Source organism: Crocodylus siamensis, chromosome 13, assembly GCF_052110815.1.
Source record: "Crocodylus siamensis isolate JL-2025a chromosome 13, ASM5211081v1, whole genome shotgun sequence".
In the NCBI taxonomy this organism is placed as follows: domain Eukaryota; kingdom Metazoa; phylum Chordata; order Crocodylia; family Crocodylidae; genus Crocodylus; species Crocodylus siamensis.
The window spans coordinates 5257361-5282333 of record NC_143407.1 but is presented as its reverse complement, the minus strand read 5'-3'; the positions used below and the strand labels follow the sequence as shown (position 1 = coordinate 5282333).

The 24973-nt window shown below is 51.5% G+C and overlaps 1 protein-coding gene and 1 pseudogene across 10 annotated transcripts in view; both read left to right on the top strand.

Annotated features, from left to right (window-relative positions):
• NFASC (neurofascin) overlaps positions 1-24973 on the top strand; it is a 165773-nt gene that overhangs the window by 13231 nt on the left and 127569 nt on the right. The window lies entirely within an intron of this gene.
• Positions 11076-11237, top strand: LOC149853736 (U2 spliceosomal RNA; annotated as a pseudogene).

The window sequence follows — 24973 nt, the reverse complement described above, 5'->3', positions numbered from 1 at the left end:
ACGGTATCTGTCTCTCCGCACTCTCTGACCGTTAGCAAGTCAGACGGGACGGGGATGCCGTTCTGGCCCCGCCAGCTCTGTAACGATGGAGTTTTGTCTTCATCAGACCTGTAACCCTGCAATTAATGCTCTGCTCTGTAGCAGGCTGGGTGGATACTCGTCCATAAACTGCTTTCCAGGGACACCTGACTGGACGCTGCACGTGGAGAAAGGGGGAGACAGAATACATAAAACACTAAAAGCAGAAATGCGCCTGTCTGATGCAGAGAGAGAAATTCTCTTATTTATACCCACTGGCTTCGGTCGGCTGTGGGTGAGCAGTGCTGAGATTTTTCTGCTATTTCTAAGTGTTTATTGAACGGTGTCATTGTTTTAATAAGCCTTGGCTTGTGGCCGTGAAGGAACAGCTCTGTGTCTCTAAATTTTGACTAGTCACCTGCTGCTTCTCTGCGCTGTGAGCTTTTTTTTGAGGAGCAGGAGTTTTGCAGAATACAAACGGGGGCAAAGCCTGTCGCTTAAAGACCTGCTTCTGCCCCGCGGTGCCTGCTGCAGTGCATTGAGCTGGCTTGCGTGAAAGCTGTCTGTGGCTGTCTCCTCCTTCCTGCCTTCCTTGTAAATGCAGGGGCCAGATCAAAATGTTTGGGACGGACAAAAGCCACCCATTCACTGCAGCATAAATGTGGTCTTTTAGAGAGCATCGCAGTTGTTCCTGCGTGGAGGGTTGGTTTGGGGTTCACAGCTCTCCAGCAGGGACCGATCAAAGAGCGGAGCCGGAGAGCAAATTTGAAATGAGGAGGTATCGCTTCTCAAACAGAGCAAACATGTAATTAACAATAAGATAATGGGGCGGCTCCACAAGGAAGCTAATTGCATTTCAAATGTCATCCTGTCACTTCCGATTTGGTCTTTTTGCCGGCTGAGCTTTACTAGGCCGGTGCCGGTTTAAATGGCTTCTCGGTCTCTCCGTGCTGGAGGAGGCTCTTCATACCAGTCCCCAGAAGTGGGCCGTTGTCTGCTGCTCTGTTTCACCTTATGCATGATTTTGTTTTACAGAATACTCTGCCGGGGGTGGGGTTGGATAACAGAGGCCTTGCAAGGATGGGAAGACAAACCAGCAAATGGAGAGGCTTCCCCAGCCTGCCTCTGCTCGCCCTGTCTCCCAGCGGTGGCTGGGCTAGGGCTGCTCTCAGGGCAGGCATGATGGGCAGAGGCGGTGGCACTGGGAGGGGGCTACGAGGTGGCAATGGCGAATTTTGGGTTGGCTGTAGCCCACCCCGTAGCCCCGCTCCCAGTGCCACAGCTGCCACCCACCCTGCGTGCAGCCCCAGCCCAGCCTCCCTGCTGAGAAGAGGCCAGTGCAGCCCCCAGCCCCGAGCCTGCGGCAGGTAGCTTGCCCTTGGCCTGCACACAAATCTGGGGGACGCATGGCCCCCATGCCTCCCCTGGGGGGTACACGCCATGGCAGGGAGCTGCCCCTCCTCCCCCCACTCCCGCAACCCCTAAATGAGCCACCCGTGACTCCATCCCACACCCCGCCCTGCCCCCGCTGAGCAGCCCCCGCCCCTGGCCCACTCCCTCCCTCACCGTGGCAGCTTCAGTCTGCCACCCCCGTGCCCGTTCCCTCCTATGGACTTACCAGCTGGAGACCGGGCTCCGAGCTGCCAGGCTGCATTCCTGGCCACGTGCATGCTGCGCGTGTGCTCACGCACGTGGCATTTATCGGTGACATTATCGGCTACACCAGCCAAAAAAAGCCCATTGCCAGTAATGTCCATTTTCCTTTTATCAGTGCTGATCCAATATGGACCGATATATCAGTGCACCTCTAAATAGCACAACAGAAGAAGGGGGTTCTTGAAATAGTTATCAGAATATGGGCTATATGGCTTTGTGAGCTTGGTGTTTGAGAGAACAAGTGACCACCCTGGAGTTGTTTGGTAAACTAATGCTTTGGGGATTTGCTGGTTGTCTGCTGGGCCAGGAATACATCCCCCCGCCATGCTTGAAGATATCATTTGGCTTCTCAGCATTTTTTTATCCATCTTCTCCTGCAGTGCTGGACATTGGCCAGGAGAGAGACATGAGACTGGCTTGTGTTTGCTGCTGCTGCTTAATGAAACTTCAAAACCTATCAGGCACCTGGCCAGTGGGCTCTCTGCTCGTGGACCCAGGTCAGATTGATAACCAGAGAGCCTGGGTTTCTCTGATAAAAAATAAGCAAATTCCAAATTCTCTGATAAAAAATCCCGTGTGTGTGTGTGTGTGTGTGTGTGTGTGTGTGTGTGTGTAATTTATTTATTTATTTAATCAGAGAATATGGGATTTTTTTTAAATCAGAGAAAACCAGGATTCCTGTTGATCAGCAAGTTTGGGATCAGGGAGGAAGTTTCCCCTGGGTCTGATTATTTGGGATTATGGGGCTTTGTTTTGATGTGGGGTCACAGGGCAGGTTTCTCCACACCCTGCCGCATTGTACCTTCACCCTGAGCTGGACAGACCACTTGTGTGATGAGGCGATCCATGTGGCCCGCTCTGCTGGGACTGCCAGCAAAGGGACTGGCTGTCGCGGCGGCTTTATGATGTAGACCCCTGTTCAGCAGGACATCAGCTGCATCGGGAGGACCGAGTGGCAGTCCCCTTCTCGGGTGGACACCAACTTCATCACTTCTAACAGGAGCTGCATCTGAGGGAGCGAGCTATGGGTAGGAGGCTTTGCAGCTCATTGGTAACCTGCCGAGGCATGCAGCTTATAAATGACCTCTCTGCTTAAAGTAGGAGAAATGCTCTCGCTATGCTCTTCTCCAAAGAGTGAGGAGATTGATATGTCAAAGGAAAGACCGCGGTAGAGGGACACAGCTAATTTTCCTGAAATGGTCAATGTAAAGGACCTAGAATGGACTGCCATCCCTCCTGCCTGGCTCTGATAGCAATGGGTGTTTTTATAGGAGTCTTTATGTCACCATAGACCCATTTTGGCACACGGGTTGGAGAGAACTAGAGGGGCTTGTAAACAGAGTATCCGCACACCCAAAGCAGTTGTGGGAACCCTTGGGAATATTTCACCCTGCAAACAAGGAGAGGCTTTGTCTTTGCACGCTGTTGCAAGCAGGGCCGGACACAGGCATGGGCAAACCGGGTGGCCGCCCAGGGCCTGGACAGAAAGGGGGCCCGAAAATGGTGAAAATAATAATAATTATTATTATCATTATCTCTGGCAAAGGGGGGTCCGATACTAAAAGTACACCTGGGGCTGCGAGGAGTCTAGGTATGGTGCCGGTTGCGAGCTGCTGAGTACGTGGGCTTCCAGGTAAATTAAAAGCTCCTCTGCTGTGCACGGTGATCTCTTTCAGTGGATCCCTCCAGCATTGGCAGGGCTTTGATAAGTGGGACAAAGCTACCAATCAACGCTACGCAGTCTCAAGGGCCTGTTTCTTGTTTTTCTAACATGTTAAACTGCTCAAATGTGGAACAGAGAAAAAGCTCAGCATTCCCCTTTCTGCGTGCGTGTGATGTTTGGGTGTGCTCTGGCCCGTAACCCAGGCAGACCTCTTGTTTGTGATGTCACAGTGTCTCAAGCCACTTTGTCACTGGGTGGACACGTGTTTGAGCTTGAACTGGGTCAGCGGGAGACTTTTGTGAAGCCCCTGCAACAAGGTTAGTGAATGGGAAGAGACTTTGAGATGCTGCAGCAGGGTGTAAGTCAGTCTGTGGGCAATATCTCAGTGCAAAAGTATTAGAATCCCAAGGCTCATTGAAATGACCTTTTCTACCTTCGTTTTAACGTATGGACGAGAGCTAAGCCAAGGTAGCCTTGCCCTTACGGTGCATTTGTACATTCATTTGCAAGTCTTGGATGGGAGCTGCTACAGAAATGCAGAGTAGTAGACTGGTGGCGTGGAAGGGTAGCAGAGAGGTGGTGCAGTCTCCATCCTTGGAAGTTTTTGAGCCCCGGCTAGACAAAGCCTTGGCTGGGATGATGTAGTCGAGGCTGGTCCTGCTTGGAGCAGGGGGTTGGACTAGATGTGACCTCCTGAGCTCCCTTCCACCCTCATTTTCTATGAGTCCGAGAACAGTCCAGTGGAGATGAAAACCAGAGGCTTGAGCACATTTATTTAGGCAGGAGTGGTGCCCGGAGAGGATGTACCTGTCTTGATGACCCTGAGCTGCACCTCCTGGCACCCCAGGCTCTTCAGTAGTCCATCAGCTGGGCTGCCCGAGACCCTGGCAGGTGAGCACGTAGTAGTTCAGCAAAAATCACACGGTCTCTGCAGCATGTGCCCAAGTCACCAAATTGGCAAATTTCCAGGGATTCATTGTTTTTTTGGAACCTTTCCAACCAGATCTATTCAAGATGCCGTAGAGGTGGGAAGGGATGGGAGGTCACTGCCACAGACCAAGGATCCTAGCTCTCAGGCCCATGCTTGGTCTTTTAGTGGCGTTGGAGTGCTGTAGCTGTGACGGTCCAGGATGCGTGTGAGAAGCAAGGGCTTTTTCTCTGGTAAGTTTTTATGGGACCACTTGTCTACTTGGGAGCGTTGCTAGTCCAGCTGGGGTCTGAGAGGTTGTCCACCATCTCTCCTAACCATACAGCTAGTTCCACAAGGCGATCGTGAAAAAGACCTTTGCTTCTCTAGTTAGGGTCTGATGTCCTGTGTGATAGGAACCAGACATAGCTCATCTTTAAGGAACAGGTCTTGTGAAATGCCGTGCGCTGGAAACACGTTTCAGTGCCCGCTGAATCTGTGGGTATTCAGTGTAGGGAGGCAGATGGGTGTACCATCGGTGTGAACTATGGACAACAGACGCAGCCCTCCTTACACAATCAGCAGAGACAAAACTCTGTCTCGAAGCCATGATGCTGGTTCACTGCAGAAATGCACCCTCACGCGATCCAGGCTTGAAGAACCCCCCGATTTTTGTTTCTGGAACAAATTGTGTGCTGGTTGAGCCAACAAGCAGATGCCTTTTTAATGGGAAATGGATGCCAGTAATTACTTTAAGGACGCATCTCTGCACTTGCTTGTCCCATCTGTTGTAGTGGATGCCACATTCGGACTAGCATCAGTTTGCTAGGGCAGGGGCCTGATCCTGAGAGGTCCTAAGCAACTGCATCTCCTGCTAAAGCCCAAGGAGAAGTGTGGGTGCTGGGTAACGTGCATCTAGTTAGAGAAGTGAGGAGCTAACTTCAGGCACTGAGGTTTGAAAACATTGCTCCCAGTGTTTGGCAGGTGCCAGGTGAACAGGTAATGTGGTAGGATTGTTCCTTATAATAAGGAGAAGTGCTGACCCCGTCAGCAAGCTGCTTAGATGCTCCGTGCCTCAGTTTCCCTGCTTGTAAAATCAGGATCAAGGTAGAGGTATTCTGGGGCTTGTGTCCTGAGCTTGCATGAAATCCTCTCGGGGCGAGGAACAGTGCAGGCAGGAAGTGCCAAATTCCCTTTTTCCCTGGCTCCGTTCAATGCATGCCAGCCAGTTTGCAGCGAGTCTCAGTTGTCGGCAAAGGACAGAGCTTGCAAAATCAAGTGAGGCCAGGCAAAGGGCACTGGTGTAACAGATACACAGCAGCAGAAGCTGCCTACCAGACAATCGGGCCCAGTCTTGCACTAATGCTTCCTATTGTCCGGGGAAAGGGACCTTTTCATTGTGTGCCTCGAGGCACTCTGTTGTCGACGTTAAGCAGATGTTTAGGTGCTGGGAGAGCAGATGGAGCCCTGCAGCGCAATTATGCTCTGTTATAACGCCCCAGGCCCATTTCTGGTGGCCAGATGCTGCACAGTAGTGGTCTGCTCGGGTCCAGATCCTAAGCGCCAGGTCTGGATGCTTCAGCTGGCTTTTGGGAAGTCGAGGCTTCCCCCTTTCCCCGTACTTCCCTCGCACCTTTCTGCCGCTGTGAGACGAGCACGGCTCTGGTTGCAGCCAAGAGGATCCGACTCCCGACGAAAACTCGTTGTCTGCGTGCCTAGGGATCTGTACGCAGCTCGGGGCTTCGTGTGCCACCGCCTTTCGATCTTTCTATTCCTGAACCGCAGTCTGTGACACATCCGTAGCTGTTTTCGGCAGCAGACTCTGGAGGCCAACGGGGGTGTTTGTAAGGGTTTGCAGTCACTGTCTGCATATGCTGAGCCCTAATTATAGCCAGCCCCCACCAGCTGCGACTCCGGCAGAAGAAGTGAGCTCAGGAGCGCGGTCCATCCCCGCGAGCCACGACTGCGCACGTCTGAACTCCCTTCTAGCGCAGCCCTGTCAACACGAGTTACCACGAGGCTCAAAAACATGACCCTCTGTATTTTCTCCTTCCACACAATGTCTCTTTTGCCAGGAGTTCCCCTGGAGCAGTGTCTTGCTGGTCTGCACCCCGTGCTCGCTGCCCTCCCTCCCACCCCTGCAAGCCTGCCGGGCCAGGAGAAGTAGAGAGACGAGATGGTCTCTCTCCCAAGTGGACACTGGGACACCTGGCAGAGAAAGTGGGTTTGCTCAGCATTTGGTGAACCGCTTTGCTTGTGCATATGTGAGCACTGAACCTTTCCATGCCAGAGCAGAGCACCAGGTCTCGTAGGTTAGAAACAGACATTACATTTGTCCTGGGATAAGCTGTGCCTGTGTTATTTTTGTTCTCAGGATAGGGAAGCCCCAGGATTGATGTGTATACACATTGCCTTTGCAGTCGGGGTTCAGTGAGCAGCTGAATGCACTGCCACTGATTCAGTGACGTGCTCCTGGGACAGCCGTGCCGATGCACTTTGTGATGACGGGGACAAACCGTTAGCACTTCTTATCCCATGCACCTTTTTTAGGATTTTGTCCTGGGACAATGGACACAAACATCTGAATGATTGCACAGGATAAATTTGTTTCTCCCGGGACAAATGTGATGTCCGCTGGTAGTTTTAGAAGGCTGTAAAGCCCCTGGGACACCCCCCAGCCTCGGTGCACTCCTGTACTTCCTTTCTTTGTGCAGACCCTTAGCTGCATTTGATTGCCACGTCCGGGGCTCGTTGCTGTCAGCCCTGATGGCAACAGCATGAGTTTCCTTTGGGCAAGGTATAGATGTTTCCAGATGTGAATCCACTGTCTTAGGCCTGGGTTTGGTGTTTGTGCTTAGCTCAAGCTTCATGCTTAGCTTGAACTGTGGTCGAGACTTGCGCTCAGTGAAAGGAGCAGGTGGAAAAATACTGTCCCTGACTTAAAATGGATCAGGGAGTTGGATAATTACAGTGAATAAATACAACGTAGAGCAAAGCCTACCCCCACCTAAGAATGAAAAGTTTACTTCAGAATAGAAAATTCCAGTTAAAGGTAACCATGTTTGGCAAACAGAAGCAAGACTATTAATATGCATTAGGAGGAAGGCTTAAGTTAATTCTATGCATTAAGAAATGCAAGCTGTGTGGTATATAAAGAGAGGTGAGAGAGCCCTGGAGAGATCCTGTCCCCGATCCAAGATCCTATCTCAACATCAGCCGTGGGAACCAGGAGCCCCGGACAAGACTTCGCGGCCTGATCAACCAGCAAAGTTGCGTTCACAACATTACAGGGTGGCGACCCCCTGCTTTGGCTCACTACAAATCTTAAATTTTGAACTGCTAATGCCGAATCAGTTTTAGTTAGAGGTGTATGCGTTAGGGTTCAGTAAATATACTTTTAGTTTAGGGCAACTGAGCCTTAGTCTCCTTGCCTGATTTAAGAGTCATAGGGATGCAATAACTGGGAGGAGAATGATGGAGCAGGGGCTATTTCAGGGCAAAGCTCGGGACCCTATGAATGAATGGCCCGGGACTCCCGTAGCATTTTTCAAATCTTAATACCCTCATCACCCTTGGAAGGCAGGCGGGGGACACCTTCATTTTGGAGAGTGCGGAGCTGAGGAGTGAGAGGAACAGCCCTGCCTGTGGCTTCAGGGAGTTTGCATCAGAGGTGGGATCAAGACTTGTGAACCCCGGGCTCCGGTTGTCCGTCCGGACCGCTGATCCACCCGCCGCCATCCTGATGTTTTCTCTCTCGTGGTAATTCCTGGCATTCTGCGTGTTTTCAGGATGAGCGAGAGGTCTCGTTTGACCGCAGCTTGTAACAGTGCTGCTCAGGAGGAGGAAGCTCACGCGCAGCCCCGGTCTCGCCTGCAAGGAGACACTGGGCAAATAGGAAAGCAAAAAGCCTGGAGCTGTCCCGAGTGCCAAATACTGCCCCTCCGGCACGTCTCCCTGTCTACTGTTCGTCCCCCATTAGTCTCTTTGGATTCAGAGCTCCTTGCATCAGAGACCGGTCCCTTTTAAAACCCAAATTGCTTTAGGTTCCTAAAGGTGAATTTTGTAACCTATCAGTGTCTAAACGCACAGATGTAATCGCTTTTTATCCAGCACTTGCATCCCACGGTTTCCATTTCCCGTGTGGGTGCCATTACCGTGATCGATAATTTTGCCAATTTTGTTCTGAACCCCTTACGCGTTTCCATGGATACAGATGTGAAGTGACAGGTCCCCATTGTCTGCTTTGACCCTTTGGTGACATCTTGCTTCCAGCCCCTCTCTCCAGAGAACGTGCTTACTCTGCGGCTTCTGTTTTGTTTTGCACCAGTGAGGATTTTGGTCCTTCTTCCTTTGCCTTTCGGAGAAAGGCAGAAGAGAAAGTATTGCTGGATTGTCGCACACATTTTATGCGACTGGGGTATCGAGAGGCTAGCGGTGTTAAGCAGGCAGGACGCCTGCAGTTGGTTAACCCCTTACCTGTCCCCAGCATCAGTTGAGCAATGGCTGTGATTTTATTAAGCAGGCCATGACCACAAGGTTAATCGTCATATGATCAGCTGAGATGCTGTTGTACCAAAACTGGGTTATAGCTAAAAAAACCACCGTGACGAAAACCTGGGCTTCATGAAATAATATAGGGTAATATTAGTGTAAGTCATCAACAAGACAAAAAGACAATGCTGCTTTCCAGTTCTTCATACCTTTACATTTCAACAGACCTCTCTACACATGTAGGGATTTGGTAACCTGCCTGCTTTGCAGGTGAGAAAACAGCGTCACGTTGGGTCCTAGTCCATAATAAGGCAAATTGCTTATTAACAGTATGATCACAAGCCAAGATGCTCCTAAGTTTGGGACATGGAGTGATTATTTCTGATGGTCTGGACCGCTGGCAGCAGCTCTCGTTAACAGCATTTGGACTCACAGTTTCATGGAAAGGGAGGATTGCAAGGGGCTGCAGGAGGTCACATCTAGTCCAACCCCCCGCTCAAAGATTGAGATCATCCCAGCCAAGGCTTTGTCTACCCAGGTCTTAACACTTCCAGGGAGCCTGTTCCAGTGCTTTACTGCTCTCCTAGTGAGCAAGGTTTTCCCAATATCTAACCTCAACTTCCCTTGCTGCAACTTGAGCCCATCGCTCCTTGTTCTGTCGTCTGCCGCCACTGGGAACGGCCCAGCTCCGTCCTCTCTGCAAGCACCTTGCAGGGAGTTGAAGGCTGCTGTCAAATCCCCCCTCAATCTTCTCTTCTCCAGACTAAATAAGCCTTGTTCCTTCAGCCTCTCCTCACAAGTCATATGTCCCAGCCCCAAACCATGCCCTCCACTGGACTCTCTCCAAATTATCCACATCCTTTCTGTAGTGAGAGCCCAGTTTTAAAAATCAGATAGAAGTCTCGAGCTAGGACCCCCAAAGCATGATCTGCTTTTGGAAAAAAAGACCTAAGACACTTGCTCTGGTTACCACTGCCAACCCCCTCAGCAAAGACCCAGCTTGTGATAAGAATAATGCCTTTTCTCTTAAAGCTTCAGCTCCTGGAGCCATGGGATTACTTGAGAACCATCCTTTTACTTGAAAAGAAACCTGTCACGCTTTGTAGCCTCGCGCAGCATTTGGGAGTAGGAATCAGAGGCGCAGAAATCAGAAGGCAAAGCCAAGGCTCCCAGACTTCTTCTTGCCCTCTACCACAAAATAACTCTGCTTTTTTTGAGCGGTTGGGGTTAGTAGCACGCCAAGGCCGCATGGTAACAGCCGTTGAGCTGGGAACAGATGCCTTAATCTAATCCATCTCAGTGGTGCCTGGATGAGCACTTCAAGCATGTGTGTAATCATCGGTAGGAAGGAGCTTGGAAAAGCCTCCAGTATAAACTGGGAGAGGCGGTCGAGATCATCCATATCAGACCTCCATTGACATCATGGTATCCTGCCAGCAGCAAACCCAGCCCATTGTTTTTAGGGCTAAATCCAAACTTGGTGTCCAAGAGAAGTGGTGCTGGCTCCTACCCTGGGGGTCTTTAAGAGGAGGCTGGACGAACACCTTGCCGGGGTTGTTTGACCCCAGTACTCTTTCCTGCCATGGCAGGGCGTCGGACTAGATGATCTGCTCAGGTCCCTTCAGACCCTCCTAACTATGAAACTATGATATAAATCCAGTACTACGAGTTGAATATCACTTTGCTCTGAATTTTGTTCTCTTGTAAGGCTAAAGAGAGCCTGAACCACTGACCTCAGTCTTCCCAGGTGGGTTTCTTGATGTCTTTGCACTCTGCAGCACTGGGCCTTGGAGGCTTGCACCCTTCCGCCTCCTGTTTCTCTGCTTTGGATTCAGTATTCCCTCTGCCTCCGGGCCAGAAACCCAAAGATCCCCCTCACTGCATGTCCTGATCAAGTGAATTTGCTTCCCTGCTTGACCCACCTTGCTCTGTAGCGGCTTCTTTGCCCAACAAATGTGGTGGAGGTGGGATGGTCCCCTGGGGTGATCTCCCTGGGGGTGGGGGGTGTCTGCTTGTAAGCAAGGCTGCTGCCCTGCATGACGAAGTCCAGGTTGGAGACACGGTGCGACCATCACATGGAGTAAGGCCAAGAAGGAGCTCTTGGAGGAAGCTTCCATGTGAATGTGCCCCTCTCAGATCTCCGTCCGACAGGAGCGCGGCGTGCAGCAAAGCGTTATAAGCAGGGATCGTGTGAGCTACCCTAAGGTTTTGAGGAGGCGCTTTAGGGATGAAGCAGCTAATGGCAATGTAGTAGATAAAGCAGGCTTCTGGCCTTCAGAGACCCTTAATATGTCTCGATCCCTTGTGGAGGCTCTGGGGTGTGTTTCGGTGCAGTTGTGCTTACCTATTCAGATGGACTGTAATAACTTACTCTTTGGTCCTCCATCGGAGGTCTATATTGAGCAGATTCTTTTTGGTGTTGGGTGGTGGGACCGGAGCGTGCTCCATCCCCTCCATGCATTGACCTGGTATTGCAGTGCTTCCAGGACCGGTGCAAAAAAACAGGGAAAAAAAAAAAAAGTGCTTACAGACAAATGCGGATTAATAGGAATGATGACCTTGTGCATCCAAACTCTCCTGTGCAGCAGGGAAGTGCTGGAACCGCTCTGCCAAGAGCTAAGCAGAGGTACGGTGAGGTCAAATGACCTGCCCAGGTTGCAGAGTGAGGGGGTGGTAAAACTTGGGATCAAAACCTTCCAGGTCCTGATCACGAGGTCACCGGGTGGCTTGCAGACTTGCTGCATCAGCTGGAGCTGCTGAAAAGAGCCTGACTGACACAGTGGTCCCTGGGCTGTGGATGTACAACTTCTGCATGGCTCTCTTGGCTGCTGAAGAGATAAGGGGATGCCCCTGTCGCTGCCCCCTGACTGGGAGGAAGTCGAATGCTGCTGTCTTTGCTAGACTCCTGCACATTTGAGGGCCAGGAGCAATGGGATCGTCCCTGCTCTCTCCCCAGACGTGCAAGGGGTGAAGTGGTGAATCAGCCTCTACTTTTTGCTCACATACTATTGAAGCACAGGATGGTTGGTCTTACAGTTTGGGCACTGAAATAGGACAGAATAGCCAGTTCAGACCCAGACATAATAGGGCTTACAGAAACGTGGTGGGATTCATCCCACGACCGGGCAGCTATCATTAGGGGCGATGGAGAAGGAAGGGAAGGCGGGGGTGGGCGCTCTGTGTCAAGGAGCAATACGCATCCTGTGCCAGTAAAATGGGGTCAGAGGGGCAAGCGGAAGTGCTCTGGGTCAAGATACAAGGGGGCCGTGGGGAGAGGGATCTAATGGTGGGGGTCTACGACAGGCCCCCCAACCAAGGGGAGGAGCTGGACCGGGAATTTTGGGGCCAGCTTGCAGAGGCACTTAAGGCAAGGGATGTGGTTGGCATGGGTGATTTAAATTACCTGGACGTCTGCTGGGAGGAGCAGTCAGCCGGGTCGGACCGTTCCAGGAGGCTCCTGGCCGAGATACTTAATTCAGGAGGTGCACGGTCCCACCAGAGGTAGCCCTAGACTTCAAGAGGGCCAACTTCAACGAGCTGAGGAGATTAATGGGCGCTGGGGTTCCCGAGAGCAGGGGAGCTCAGTGCCCAAGATGAGTGGTCGTTCCTTAAGGAGACGATACTCAGGGCCCAAGGGGTGACCATCCCAACAAGAAGCAAGGGGGGCAGGAGTGCCCGAAAGCCCCCCTGGCTCACCAAGGGTGTACAGAAATGCCTGATTGCCGAAAAGGTGGCATATACCCGGCGGGAGGGGGCTGCTATCTCTAAAGAGGAGTATAAGTCCTCTGCTTGGGCCTGCAGCGGGGCTGTCAGGAAAGCTAAGGCAGACATAGAGCTAGGACTAGTGTCCAAGATCAAAGATAATAAAAAATCCTCTTTCAAATACATAGGGAGGATGAAGAAGGCACCGGGAAATGTGGGGCCCCTGCAAGATCCTCTGGGCAAGCTGGTGGTTGTGCGAGAGGAGAAGGCAGACCTCTTTAACCAGTTCTTCACCTCCGGTTTCTTGGGCAGGGACCGGGACTTCCCCGCCGTGATGCCAGACGGGCTCGAGGGGAACGCCTCCAGACCGCGGGTTGGGGAGGATTGGGTCAGACAGCTTCTGGAGGGGCTGGACGTGTTCAAGTCAGCGGGTCCAGATGCTCTCCACCCCAGGGTGTTGAGGGAGCTAGCAGGGTTATTGCAGGGTCCTTGGCACGGCTTTACGAGCACTTGTGGTGCTCGGGCCAGGTGCCAGGTGATTGGAGGTAGCCAATGTGGTCCCCATCTTTAAAAAAGGGAGGAGGGAGGACCCGGGCAACTATCGGCCCGTCAGTCTTACCTCAATCCTAGGGAAACTTTGAGAAGATCCTCAAGGAGCGCATCTGTGATGGGCCGGGTTCAGGGATGATGCTCAAGGGCAACCAGCACGGTGTCATTAGGGGCAGGTCATGTCAGACCAACCTGATTGCCTTTTATGATCAGGTCCCAAAAGCCTTGGATGCAGGTGTTGCCGTGGACGTGGTCTTTCTGGACTTCAGCAAGGCCTTTGACACCGTCTCCCACCCCATCCTCATTAAAAACCTAGGCAACAGTGGCATTGATGCCTCCACAGTCAGATGGATTGCAGATTGGCTGAAGGGTCGTACCCAGAGGGCGGTGGACAGGTCATATTCGACCTGGGGGGAAGTGGGCAGCGGAGTCCCCCAGGGCTCGGTCCTTGGGCCCACTCTGTTCAATCTCTTTATCAGCAGTTTGGACGATGGGGTGAAAAGCAACCTGTTTAAATTTGCTGATGATACCAAAATTTGGGGTGAGGTAAGACTGGTAGTAGGGAGGGAAAGACTGCAGCAAGACAGGTTGGACAGGTTGGATAGGTTGGATAGGCTAAGAAAAACAGGATGTCTTTCAATACTGACAAGTGCAGGGTGCTGCACGTGGGCAGTAGTAACCAGCAGCACACTTATAAGATGGGAAACTCCCTTCTTGAGAGCACGGAGGCAGAAAGGGATCTTGGAGTCATTACTGACTGCAAGATGAACGTGGGCCGACAATGCGAGGTCACGGTTGGCAGGGCTAACCGCACCTTGTCGTGCATCCACAGATGCATCTCGAACAGGTCCAGGGAGGTGACCCTCCCCCTCTGTGCTACACTGGTCAGGCCGCAGCAGGAGTACTGCGTCCAGCTCTGGGCGCCGCACTTCAGGAGGGACGTGGACACCATGAAGAGGGTCCAGGGGAGGCCACCCGCGTGATCTGGGGACAACAGGACAGGCCCTACAATGAGACTGCGGGACCTGAACCTGTTCAGCCTTCACAAGAGAAGGCTGAGGGGGGACCTGGTGGCCGTCTGTAACCTCACTAGGGGGGACCAGAAGGATTTGGGAGAGACCTTGTTTCCCCGAGCGCCCCCCGGCATAACAAGGAATAATGGCCACAAGTTGTTGGAGAGGAGGGTTAGATTAGACATCCGCAAGAACTACTTCACGGTCAGGGCGGCTAGGATCTGGAACCAACTTCCAAGGGAAGCGGTGCTGGCTCCTACCCTGGGGGGCTTTAAGAAGAGGCTTGATGCCTACCAGGCTGGAGTTATTTGAGCCCAGTTTTTCTCCCACCCAGGCGGCGGGTCAGACTTGCAGATCTACAAGGTCCCTCCAGACCTGACTTCTGTGATTCTGTGACATTGGGTATGTGGGTTCAGTCCCTCCTCTGCCACAGACTCCTGTGGGTAACCTCAGGCAAGACATTTAGTCTCCCCCAGTTCCCCATCTAGTAAGTGGTGAAGAATGAGAATTCTCCCTTCTGGTGGGACAGGGCCTGTCCCTCACTGTGTACTTGTACAGCACCGAGCGTCAGAGAGCGCTGAGCCAGCTGAGATCTCCAGGTGCTGTTGCAATACCAATACCCCTGACTTCAGTGAGGGCCTCCCATAAATCCCTTCCGCTTCTGTGTTTCAGTGTCTCGGTTGGTACTGCATAGTTAATGGCACCTGGGAGGGCTGAGTATCTGAGTCAGCAAGTGTTATCTTGGAGCTGTATTGGCATTAAATATTATTAGTTTAGTTTCTAAATTCAGGCCCCACTTGTAGGCTAATTGTGGTATTCAAGTGACTGAAATGAGGCTTCATTTTCCCCAAGTAGTGCAGCTGTGGGGAAACGTGGCCTGCACACAGGGAAATTTGGAGCTAGATGGAACTGTCTGGATCCCTTCTGGCTTCTAGTCCACAGCCCGAATCCTGCCAGGCACGTCTCCCTGGAGCCCGCCACAAAGCCCTTTCGATTCCCACTGCCACGGTCATTTTGAAATGGCTGGAAATCAGGTTAGGGCTGTTGGCCTGCCCTTTTGGCATCATCGTCCAATCCAAATAATCCAGATCAAGTGTGCAATTATCTCTGCAGCTATTCTGGGTTAATGAGAAATACAGATGGAGAGAGCTGAATTAAATGTGGTGGCTGCCATGTCTGTTCCTGGAAGGGGAGCATACATACACGTGTGTGTGTGCATATACACACACACACGCATACATATATGTCTCTGTGTGTGTGTGTACACACACATACACACACACACACACCTGTGTATAATGTATATATGTGTATAATATATATATGTATATACACACACACCCACACACACACACACACATATACATACACATATACGCACACTTTATGTATATATAGGAAGTGTTAGTTACTTAATGCTTGTTGGATATTATCAAGCTAAGGGGCATGTACTTATCTCACCGAAGAAGGTGGCATATACTTCCCCATGTACTGTAGAAACAGAAATAAATCTCTCTCACAGGAGCAACTGCTGATCTAATAACTTTAAATCATTTAACGTTTAATAAATTTAAATAATAAAAAACATATATGAAGTGGTGATGATAATTCATATTTTTTTTTTATGATTTAAACTGAAGTTTTCTTGTTCCTGTGATGAAACTAGCCGTTGCAAATAACATACGTCCCTCTTACTGATCAGCTGTTGGAGCCTTCAAGTTATTAGGCCTGCAGCTGCTACTGTGGGATAGATGTCTCTCTTTTCCTGTGGTTCATGGGGAATTATATTCCAGCTTCTTCATCAAGATAAGAACATGGCCCTTAGCTTATACCATTCAACAAGCATAAGTAACTAATAGTTTAAGGGCAGGAGCCGGAAACTAATGGAGACGTTAGTGTGCATGTTCTAAAATGTCAGGTTTTGGATATCCCGGAGTCAAGGGTGAAGATGCATCTTTGAGGGCGCCGTCTGTCTGCAGGAGGTGGGTGGTTTTGGATGCTTCCATAGAAAGGTGTCATCCGAACTCCCCGAAGATTTTAGCCCTCATGGAGTAAAAAGGCACTGCGCGTTCCTTGGAAGATAGCCAGAGAATAGGAAGGTGCTCCCCCTGCACCCATCTCATCAGTGAAATGAATATGGCATTTTAATAAGATGGTAATGAAATTGCAGATTGCGCTGATCGGCACCTCCTTTGAAGTGTGAAAAAAAAAAGGGGGGAAGCTTTTGTTTTGCCGTTGGTTTATCACTTCTAGCTTTGCTTGATTAGTCCTAGTCTGTCTCGCTTTTTCATGGGGGAACCCCCCCCCCCCAGATTTTTTTAATCCCCCAAAAAGCTGATAGTTGAGTTTGCACATGGCCCTCTAGGGAAATCAGGCTGCCTATATTTCATTTTGAGGCCTTGAATAATTAACCTAATGAAAATTTCCACCCCCTCCCTCATCTGTTTTCCTAATTATCAGTGGAACTGGGAGATGTGTGGACTATGCCCATGTTTAATTAAATTACCTCTCTCAGATGCTTCCTGGCTTGTTGTTTCAGAGCTGTGAGTTGGTGTATACATGGGTAAACAGAGCTTATGCGACTTAAACAACCAGCAGTGCAATCAGATGGGAGAATGCAAGGTACTGGTGCCCGAATGAAGTGTTTAAAGTCTGAACTAGGAAGCGGGTGGGCTTCAGTCTGCATTGCAGCCAGCCAAAGACCTGGGTGCAAAATGGCACAGATACGGTGTCTGACATCTAACTCAAAACTTATGTGCACTGTTTGAGCATGACAGTAGTTCGTGGACCGCTCCAGGTCTGACTCCAGCATCTCATCCCCTTGGTCTGTCCGTAGGATAGAGTCAGAGTAGAATACGACCCCTTTCTCTGCATCTCTAGGGAGGAACGTGGCCTGAGGATGGAGGTGATGTTCATAGATCCCATTGTTTGGCGTGACCGATTCCTCTTACCATGACTGAGGATGCGCTTGTGTTAATTTGTGTGGGGAATGGCTGGTTTTGAACACAGCAGTACTTCATCTGGCCCAGCAAACTCACGGTACGGTGCTTCTGCGCTATGTAGGCAGGGATGCTTGCTTGCTCACTGGGTGTAGGCAAGGCCTTGAGTTGCCCCCCCACCACTCACCCATCTAAATGTCAGGCTGGACCAAAGAGGTGCTTTATATAGGCAGTGCGTACGTCTTTACTGGGCAGGAATGACTGCTAAATGACAGAGTAGGAGTCAGACGCTCTCATCCTGATCTGTTGTGCACTGGTGTAAAGGACTGTGACCACAGAATCGGGTCCTTGTCTTCAGGATTTCATGAGCTGCCCCTAGCCTCCCCTTCCCCTCCCGTAGTCTCCTTTGCTCTTCTTCCATCCTCCGGTCTTTCCCTTCTTCCCCTCCTGTGCGCCCTTGCTCCTGCTTTTTTTGGTCCTTCCCTTGGAGTCCCAATCTCTCAGCTTTTTGCATCGTCTTGTCTCTGAAGTGGACCACAAACCAAGTGATGCTGTTGGAGTCTGACGCCTCTCCCCCTGTGCCTTGAGCACGTTGTAAAGTGGGCTGAGACAAACTGGCCTGCACTCCGGCTGCCTGGAAGCAGCGTCTCTGCCGGGGCCCATCCAGGTACCTTGCACCCACCTACCTGCTCCTATGTCAGGGGGAAATGTTCCAGCCTTGGCAGCTGGTCCTTGCTCAGCACACAAGCGTTTAACTATTTAGAGAAGCATCCAGTTAGACCCCAGGGCAGATTGGTTTGGCCTAGGAGAGCTCCTGCTGGGAAGCCATTAGCCTCACATTAGCTGCTCCTGCCTTCACTGTGCCGTGATGCTGGACGGGTTAACCATGCAGCTAGTGCGGCTGTGCGCCGCAAGCCTTGCGAGCCTCAGCAGAACTCCTCCTCGGCACGGCACCGCGCAGCGAGTGAGTCAGCAGAAGGGCGGGAGCGGCAGGGGTGCAGGAGGCAGCCGGTGAGTTTGCTGCAGACGGGCTGGGATGCGGTCGGGGCGACAGCATCCCTGGGGGGCTGTCATGTCAGACATGCCCTGGCGCACGTGTGCGAGGAGGAGACCTGTGCAGGTCTCAGCTCGGTGGCTGCTCGCGCTCTGGGGAAGACGGAGCTGTTACTGGGGGCAGGGGGCTTGCAGCGAGCACACAGAGCCGGCGGAGTTGATCCTGTCCGCGAGCTGGGGGGACCAGCCTAGAAGGAAGAGACGCAGTCGGGGCTCGGGACCCAAGGCCTCCTGCATCTTCAGATCCAGCCTGAGCTGCTCTGTCTGCCCGTGGCCAGTGTTAACAGAGGATTAAGAAGGTCATTCTGTCACTCCTCTAGCCAAGGAGATTAGCAGGCAGAACAATGCAGTTGGTTGTCTGTTATATCAGTGTACGCTAAACAGATTTAACCGTTTCCTCTGTCTGTTCCTGCTCTGGTACAAGGGGAGCTTTAACCTCTGTAACGTGAAGCCTTAGGAGTCGGGCGATAGGCTCTAGCCCTGATTCTCCTCCTGCTTACACCCGTGTCAGTCAGGAGGGACTCTGTTGATGTCTGTAGACTGACACGGGTGCAAGTCAGCGGAGCACCAGGACCTCTGATTTTCTCCCTTTCACGCTGTGCAGCTAGTGGCCGTCGGCGTGTGCCAAGGGGGAGAGGCCAGGGTTGGAGAACTTGTCCCACCAAATGACTACATGCCAGTAGGTCCCTGCGAAGTGGTTATTACCACTGCTTCCAGGGTGAAATGTAGCTCTTGTGCAGGGAAATGCATCGTGAGTAGTTTGGGGAGGAGGATGTAGGTTGCCTGGACCCATCCTTCTGTTTGCCTGAAGCTTTTACAAGGAGTGTTTGCATCATGCCACGGCCCATGTAGGGAGAGGTAAGTTCTTTCCACCCCCGGTGAGTTCCAGATGTGCGCTCGCCTGTTTTAGACTTGGTGCTTTTACGCCTCGCATTTTCCCTGCCTCTGTTGTGTCTCATGTGGTCCGCCTTGCTTGCTTTGGTCCAGGTTTGTTGGCTGCCCAGCTTGCACCACATCTGCCTTTTTGAGACCAAATGGTATCTTTTGTAACCAACTGAGAGTCCTTCTCCCTTTCAGAGCTCTGGGCTTGCCGGCTTGTTGTTTCGATCTACATGTCTTCCATGTTTTGGGAAAGATGATTTCATTTCATATTAATAAGGAGAACTTTAGCACTGAAAAGGATGACCAAGTAGCTGGATCAGCAGACCAAGGGCCAGGACTCATTATTGGCTCCTCCGCTGATTCCCTTTAGAAATGCCTGCTTTGCTCTCCATGCATCCATGGCACCAGGTGTTTGCTGTGCCTCATTTTTCCCATCTGTAAAATGGGGAGACTGACACTCAGCTCAGTGGAGCGTCCCTTAATTAATGGGTAATGAGACCCTGGCTGGCGAGGGCTAAAGAGAAGCCAAGTAGCATCTTAAAGTCATGCCAGAAGGATGCCAATCATTTGAATCAAATGGCTGGAAAGGACAGAGTGTTTTGTGATATAGGGGGCCAAAGTGTATCGGTGCCACAAGAGCTGAGCCCCTTTGGCCTCAGCAGGCCCAAGGGAACAGAACTTCCCGGCAGCCCGGTCCGTGCCCTGCGGGTCTGACGTATCGCTGCGGGGTCCTATAAACAGGGCTGGAAACAAAAGGAACAAAAAGCCCCCTGCCGTACGGGCGTCACTGGGCTCCACAGCGCGGGACATGGGGCCAGGCCCCGACTGGCACCCGAGCCCGTTCCCAGCTGACTTGGAGAGAAGCAGAGGACAGAGTGGGTAGTGTCAGGGACTACAACTCCTGCATTATTCACGAGGGAAATCCAGAGCGAGCCAGGCAGGGAAGGGGGAGCAGTTATTAATAAACGGTATTGTGCGCGTGGGTTTTTTTCCCATGCACCGTGGCTCTCGGAGACTTGGTGGGTCAGAGATAATCAAGTTCTGTGCAAGTCCGAGGGTGCTGTGGGGTGGGGGGGAGAACTGGCCACGGCAGCTGGATGATTTTTGTGCCCGACGCTGGAAAGGTCTGGGGTGCTTGCTCTGCGGCGGAAGGGGAGAGGATGGCCCCTAGCTGAGCTGCCTGGATGCTGCTTTGGTCTTTGCGAGCCTAACCGAGCACTGCCCGGCACATGGAGGAACTTGTTGTTTGGGACGGAGGAGACTGAAGGACCTGAACTGAACGCTGGAGGGGGAAACATGGCTTAAAGGCGAGAGACAAAGGTAGGCTGGCCGGTGTGGTAGATACCTTGGAGGCTGTTTGCAGGAGGGACTATTAACCTGCCCCTGACATGGAGATCTATAACATTACTAGTCAGGATTTGTAGCGTCACTCGTCTGCTTGAGTGGCTGAAAAGCATCCTACGGTTGCAAAAGCGCGGCGCGTCTAATTGTGGAGGCGTGAGGCCCTCATCCAGGCTCAGCAGGTGAATGTGGCCCGTCTGCGTCTGCGTGGGACACGCTCTGGGGGTAGACATCCCTTTGCGAGCGTGGCCGTCCAGCATGACCTGATCTTACCTCTGACTCCTTGTTTGCTGCTCAAGCTACCTGGCGGGTTCGGCGGCTGCTGCCAGCTCTGCGGTGCCAGGTAGAGACATTCATTTGTTTCTCTCTTATGTTCGTGCCTGCACATCCATGACTTCCCTGCGCTGTTTTCCAGCGTCTTCCCAATGATCTCACGTGCCTCAAACTCCTAGGTAATTTTAGGGTTTGTGCACCATTTGACACCAATCCAGGCCTGATTCATATGGGTGGGACCCGGAGTAGAATCAGACCATTTATCTGTACGGTGGGAGGAAGAGCAGCTGATGGTTTCAAAATGCTGTACAAATAGCAGTGTATTGTACGTTATACTGAACTACATGCCCTTGTTAGTGCTGTCAGCAAGCGTTCGGGCTATTCATTCTCTATATCTATTCTACATCTGTATCTGCTGGTCTTTCCGTCTTGATGGGGTTTGATTCTGCTCTCATGGCAATCAACATAAAAAATTCTTATCGGCTCTGATGGAAATAGGAACTTCTGGCTTAGACTTACTTTTCCTCTAATTTAGTCACTGTGCTCAATGTCTGGCACTTGGGTCTCGTTCATTTGCATTTTTACTCTTTTTATGCATCTGTCTTTTAGGGGACGTGTACAGGATGCTCCTATACCTTATCGGGCCCTATCAGAAAAGGATGGATGTTAGCCCCACCATGTCCAGGCCCTTTGCGTGACTGTCTTCTTCTTCCCTAAGTTCCCATATGGTTTCAGGATCCAGGTTGCTGTTTCTTCACAGCTGGTTTTCTAGCATTGCACTGCACTATGGAAGAGTTGCCGCAGTATATTGTGGTTAGTCCACCTCCATGATGAGTGACACAGGCCACTTAGAGAAACCCAGATGCCACATTTTGCTGCGTTACAGCTTCCCCCAGCCATTCTTGGGAGCATCTCTGCAAGCACCGGGTATTTGGGGGTCTGCAGCCTTATGTGCCAGCAAGGACTGGAGCAGAGCAGGGATGAATTGCACAGCACAGCTCCAGGACAGCTCTGCTCACTGCACAGAGGAGATGAAATGTCAGAGATGCCCCAGCTTGGTGGGGCTATAACCCGGTCTCCCAATGAATGTGTAAATCGAGAGCTGTGCCCCTTCCCTTCACCTTGCAGCTTCATGCCCCCGATTCCTTAGATCAGCCCGATCTAACCCTGTGGTTGCCCCTGTAGGGCTGTTCCCCTGCTAGTGGGCGATCCGGCCCTTTCTGCTGGATTTGGCTTTTGGTTACAGGGATATAAATCTGGAGTGAATGTGTCTGACTGAGTCGAGTTACTCTCTAGTTTCAGAGATCACTTCCAGGAGACCAGGATTATATACTGATTGCTTTGCATTTGTAAGTGTTTTTCATTGGAGGGTCTCTGGACCTTTTCATTCTCTGCTTTTCTTCTTTCTTTCTCTCCTTTTCTTGCTGGGGCATCTGCGCTCTCTCTCTCTCAGGATTTATAGCAATGTTTTCATGCAGAGTGCCAAAAACACCCAGAGCCCAGACTTGTAAGGTGTTGGTGTGCTGGGGCGGATCCCCAGCCCCTTCCCCACCGTCTGCCCCAGGCAAAATGCCTGTGTGTGCCACCCTGTGCTGCTCTGGCACCGATGCCAGGTGTTGCCTACCCCTGGTTTATGGTGTTAAATTCGCTGTGCCCGTTTGTGACCAGCTGGGCAAGATCTTGTTCTTCTGAGTTGGTGGAAGGTAATCTTGCAGAATAAGCCTGCTTTGCTGTGAAGATGCTTCCCCAGCCAAATGCGGGGTTTTTGGTATTTGTTAAGTTCAGCAACGCGATGGATGTTTTTAGAAGCGACACAGAGAGAGAACTCCCTGCGTCAGGACACAACCCATCTGTTAACCAGGAGAACGAGAGATTTTTCTCTGTAGATATGCTTATGCCGTAGTCTCTGTCCCAAGAACAGCTGTCATCAGCTGGGCTTTGCGTGAAGGAGCCCTGCGCTTACTGACTTTCCGTGCCGTGCCGATTGAACTATTAACAGATGGGAGAAGAGCATTTTGGAGGCTGTGATCTGTGATTAAGAAGACTTCTCCTGTCCTCTGCAAAGGACACCTGTGGGTGGTCCGTAGCTCTCGCCCCAGCGAATGCCAGCTGTGCAGTGCAGCGCAGCTCCCAGGCATGCCCTCAAGCAGAAGTTGCCTGTGGGATTGAATCCTCTAAAGAAAAGCAAACAGTTGTCCTGGCTTTGCATCCACTGGACTGCTGGCAAGGCATGAAGGGGAGGGCTGGGAGCCAGCAGGTGCCCAGGGACCCTTGGGCGCAACGCGCAGAGATGAGCTCCCCGGGGACAACAGTTGCCACCTTCCCTCTTTGCGCAGAGCCCCGTGCACGCTCCCTGCTATTTCATGATAATTCCTTGTGTGCTCTTTTACGCCTCGCGTTTTCCTTGCCTCTTTCATGTCTCACGTGGTCCTCCTTGCTTGCCAGGCCCAGGCCTGGGGCTAGTTGATCTCTTGTTTGGCGGGGGGGGAAGACCCCAAAGTCTGAAAAAGCATCCAAGGCTTTGCTCACCTTGATTCACCATAGGCAGTGGGTTCTGATCACTTCATTCGCTGAAGGAATAGGAAGAGCATCTGCTAGAAATCGTCTTAAACTCACCCCCTGTCCCACCACAGAGAAGCACCACGAATACCAGTCTACCCAGGAAAAATGGAGCCAGTCCTCCTTGCACGGCCTGACTGCTGTCTTTCAGGCTTGCGAACCGCCTGTTTGATTAAGAAGAGAGCGGCATTTTCGTCCCCTGAACTTGTCCACGCTTATCAGCTGTGGGGCTTGGGGACGGGCGCGCATGATCCCGGCTCACTGTTATTGCACCAACAATAACAGTCTGTGTTTGTTGTTCAGCAGGCTGCAGTCTTCCAGCAGCCTCCAAAGAGCGCTCACAAGCCTCTGATTCATTGCATTTCTTTCTAGTTAGCTCTTGAATAAATTCTTTGCAAATAGCGCCTTTTCAGAAGTCAGCGAACTTGCCGTGGCATATAACCCTGTCCTTTGCTGAAGGCTGCGCCCCTGCTAGGACTAAAAGCTCCAGCTGTGTTCACGATTCCAGCTTTGTTTTTCCACATGAGAGTGAGGACAGATATTGGCTTTTTTTTTTGGAAACCGTTTTGTAGCCTAATCATATCAGGGAGACACCGCCCTGCAAGTTGTGTTGGATAAAATCAAGTCCTGGAAAAGTGAGGCCATGCTGGTCTGGGAGTACTCGCTAGATCCCTTCTATAGACAACTGTGTTTGGATAATGGGGATGCATGGTGTCAAGCACAAGTGGCAAATTTTGAGCGTGTTAATTTGATACCTGGAAAGAGGCCTCTAAAATCCACGTCTCTCTCATACATGTCTCAAGTTTCTCTTAGCAGCATCTCAGGTTGGACAGGTGCAAATTGAGGCCCACATAAAAGGTTATAGTTTCCAGCCTGATTTCAGCTGTACTCTTGCTAGGGGCCTTTATTTTCATTCTCCGGTTGCCCCAGCATCTTTGTTCCTTTGAACCATAGTTACGTGCTGCAGTTGCAGTGTTTGCAAGGCAGCTCTAAATGATCCCTTCACCGGTTCTCCTGCTGAGCAGCTGCGGAGAGGATGCAACAAGAGCCGTTAGTCACCCTTAATACGTAGCCAGCTAGCTGGCGAGAAGCGGACGAAAAGGGTACAAGACACGGCAACCTGGCCTGCCTCCCTGTAATGACCCGTTGGTGTATTTTTAACAGATGCACATGCTTCCTTTCCATTTGCGAGTAGAAGCTAATATCAGAAGCTGATTGCACCATTGGGACGCAAGATGCAGGGACCGTATTTCTGTGCGTCTTTCTCTGTAGATATAAATTAGTATGAAACTGCGCTGAAAATAATGAGCATGAAATGGCTGAAATGGAGCTGTTCGGGATGTAATAGACTTCCCAGGAGGCACGTTGTGTGCTGCTGGGATTAACGCGGAAGGCAGCGCTCCCTGCGACTCAGCCTGGCTGCCCTGGGCACGTGCGAGCCCTGGAGGCAGAGCTGGAATGAACCTATCCATCACCTGCCCCGTGGGAAAATGTGGTACTCAGCGTGCAATGAGCCTGGCCTGAGAGGTCGGACCCGGACACAGGCCGTGCCGGCCGTGGGGTCTAACCCCAGTTGTGCCACAGGCTTCACTAGATGACCTTCAGCAAGCGAGAGCCACTTTCTCCATTGGCCCGGGAGCAATTCCAGCTCTCCTGTCTTTTATGGAGTGCTTTGTGATCTCTGGGTGACGTTTCCCGTCTCGTCGTCCGATGCCGAAGCAGGAGCTGCATCTATTCCAGAAACGCGGTTTGTGCAAGCAAAGCGGGTCATTATTTTGCCCGTTGCCCTCCCGCAATGTCCGACTGCAGCCTGCAAACCAGACTGTGCTCTTAGTTACACGGGCATAAAACTGAAGTAATCCCCTTGCAACTAATGGAACAGGGGGCTAATGCTACTGACCTCCTTTGTAAAGCACTCTGCAGCCGG